The sequence below is a fragment of the Bison bison genome, unplaced genomic scaffold, assembly GCF_000754665.1.
Source record: "Bison bison bison isolate TAMUID 2011002044 unplaced genomic scaffold, Bison_UMD1.0 scf7180017863885, whole genome shotgun sequence".
Lineage (NCBI taxonomy): Eukaryota > Metazoa > Chordata > Mammalia > Artiodactyla > Bovidae > Bison > Bison bison.
The window spans coordinates 238,526-242,079 of NW_011494457.1; positions in this window are offsets into that span (position 1 = coordinate 238,526).

Consider the following 3,554-nt stretch of genomic DNA (forward strand, 5'->3'; position numbering starts at 1 on the left):
TGAGCCACCTGGGAAGCCCTAAATGCTACCTCTCATCTCCTATTGTAGATGCATAAAAGGAAACTAAAGTGCTCACATTTTTTTTTTTAGATTCCTATTTAACATTTATTTTTAATTTATTTTTAAAGTTTATTTAATTGGAGGCTAATTACTTTACAATATTGTAGTGGTTTTTGCCATACATTGGCATGAATCAGCCATGGGTATACATATGTTCCCCATCCTAAACCCTCCTCCCACCTCCCTCCCCATCCCATCCCTCAGGGTCATCCCCGTGCACCAGCCCTGAGCACCCTGTCTCACGCATCGAACCTGGACTAGTCATCTATTTCACATATGATAATATACATGTTTCAATTCTATTCTCTCAAATCATCCCACCCTCGCCTTCTCCCACAGAGTCCAAAGGCCTGTTCTTTGCATCTGTGTCTCTTTTGCCATCTCACATATAGGGTCATCGTGACCATCTTTCTAAATTCCATATATATGTGTTAATATACTGTACTGGTGTTTTTCTTTCTGACTTACTTCACTCTGTATAATAGGCTCCAGTTTCATCCACCTCATTATAATGGATTCAAATGCATTCTTTTTAATAGCTGAGTAATATTCCATTGTGTATATGTACCACAGCTTTCTTATCCATTCGTCTGCTGATGGACATCTAGGTTGCTTCCATGTCCTGGCTATTGTAAACAGTGCTATGATGAACACTGGGGTACACATGTCTCTTTCAATTCTGGTTTCCTTGGTGTATATACCCAGCAGTGGGATTGCTGGGTCATATGGCAGTTCTATTTCCAGTTTTTTAAGAAATCTCCACACTTTTCTCCATAGTGGCTGTACTAGTTTGCATTCCCACCAACAGTGTAAGAGGGTTCCCTTTTCTCCCCATCCTCTCCAGCATTTATTGTTTGTAGACTTTTTGATATTTTTGACCCACCAGTTCATAATCCTATTCTCAGACTCTCGTTCTGGCTCCCAGCTTTTGCACATGCTGTTCTCTCTGCCTAGGAAATTCTCTCTACCCTAACTCCCTTTGCTTGACTAAATTCTGCTTATCCTTTAGGATTCAGTTTGGATTTTATTTCCTCTGGGGGGCGTTCCCTGACCCCAGATTGGAGCTGGTTGTGGTTCTTTACCAGGCTCTCCACACCATCCTTTGCCTTCCAAATTCACAGGACTTACACATTATACTCTAATTACCCATTGATCTGTGACTCCACCAAACTGTGCCTCTGAAGACAAGACTGCATCCATTTTGTTCACCACTGTATCTCCAATGTCTAAGAAACTGCCTACTTATAAAGGGTGCTTAATAAATATTTAAAGAATGAACACATAAGTAATTTGACAGAAAGTAAACTAGAAAATATTTTTATAATTGTCTTATAATAAGATCCTCAAGTTCCAAGTAAAACGCTTAAGAGAATAACATCTAATGAAGTATTTTTAATCTGAGATAATTACAAAGTCAATCAGAACATACCCACTCCTAATTTAAGCCAAGTTTGTTCTATTCGTTTAATGGAGTTGGCTAAATAGAAACTGAAATAAGTGCTTGTTAATTATACTAATTAACAAACGGTTGAATTAAAATATATGAGCTATGTAAAACCTAGTTAAAATCTGAAGTTACTATGTGCATGTAATAAGTGCATAGGAAGTAAGTTAGTTTCTCAAGAGGATAGTTTTCGTTCTCTCCGTTATTTGTGGGGTTTCTCTGAGTAAATTTCAAGATGTCTGATATAGCACTTTTCAGTGATGGGGGTGGGGAGGAAAGAATGCTGTATCTCTGGAAGCTTTTTATTTTTATTTTTTTGGAAGCTTTTTATTCTCAACTCTTGGCAATGTACAACTAAGAAGTTTTATAGCTGTTACAAAAAAGAGATCTTCCATCTTTCTATCCCTTAAGAATCCATTGGTGGATATTCCCAGATGATGAAGAAAGCCAATAGAAGGTGTCTTATGATTTCATACTTATTTTATGCTCTGCTTTATTTCAGAAAGAAGTTTTATTTGCCCAACATGTCATTAGTGGCATTTATTTCAATAATCCTGGAACTTGTATTTCAGCTCAAAAGTTATTTCCTTAAAGAATCCTTACACCAATCAAATCCTATATATTATTTCCCAGAACTATTAGCCTCTCACATTTTAAAACACAACTTGATTAATCTGTCAAAGTTCCCCAGAATTCTAGAACTCAAGCTGTCGGAAAACAGAAGTTATATCTGATTTTGTTCAGCACTGTATCCTCAGGGCCTGGTATAGAGTCTTACGGCACTGAAAAAGATGGAGACCTGATAGACAGATGATTGCAGAAGCCACTTTTCCCTAAGGGCACGTGTTGAGTTCAACAAATTCCAATTTTCATTTTGGTGGCCTTGAAAGGTGATGAGAACAAATTACTTCACATAAGGTGGGGCATTAAACAAAAGACACTCCTTATGGTGAAGTGGAACCATATGGCTATGCACTGATAATGAATTTGAAATGAACAATCTCTTATGAGGAATTTAAGTCTGAGATTAACCTGATTATTCTAGAAGACTTCAAGCAATGGCCATGATTTACCTAACTACTATGAATACTCATTGGAAGGATTGATGCTGAAGCTGAAGCTCCAATATTTTGGCCACCTGATTTGAAGAACTGATTCATTTGAAAAGACCCTGATGCTGGGAAAGATTGAAGGTGGGAGGAGAAGGGGATGACAGAGGATGAGATGGTTGGGCATCACCGACTCAATGGACGTGAGTTTGAGTAAACTCCGGGAGTTGGTGATGGACAGGGAGGCCTGGTGTGCTGCAGTGCATGGGGTGGCAAAGAGTTGGACATGACTGACAGACTGAGCTGAACGGAACTTAAATTATATCTCAATTTTTAAAAATTTGTGGATTGCAGTTATGCAAAGGAAAATTTATAGCCTTATGCATGTATTAGACCATTCTTAATAGTTTGCTAGCAAGAATACTCTTTAGTTTACTTATTATTCTTACCAGTAAGAATTTTATACTAGTTTACTTACCATTTCTACTAACAAAGATATGCTTGACACTATCTGTAATAAACAGAGGTCTGTGAAAAATAATATAGCCAATTTTACAAGAACCAAGTCAGTCAGTCAGGCAGTCAGTTCAGTCGCTCAGTCGTGTCCGACTCTTTGCGACCCCATGAACTGCAGCACACCAGGCCTCCCTGTCCATCACCAACTGCCGGAGATCACTCAAACTCGTGTCCATTGAGTCAGTGATGCCATCCAGCCATCTATTCCTCTGTCGCCCCCTTCTCCTCCTGCCCCCAATCCCTCCCAGCATCAGTCTTTGCCAATGAGTCTTCGCATCAGGTAGCCAAAGTACTGGAGTTTCAGCTTTAGCATCAGTCCTTCCAAAGAACACCCAGGACTGATCTCCTTTAGAATGGACTGGTTGGATCTCCTTGCAGTCCAAGGGACTCTCAAGAGTCTTCTCCAACACCACAGTTCAAAAGCATCAATTCTTCGGTGCTCAGCTTTATTCACAGTCCAACTCTCACATTCATACATGACCACT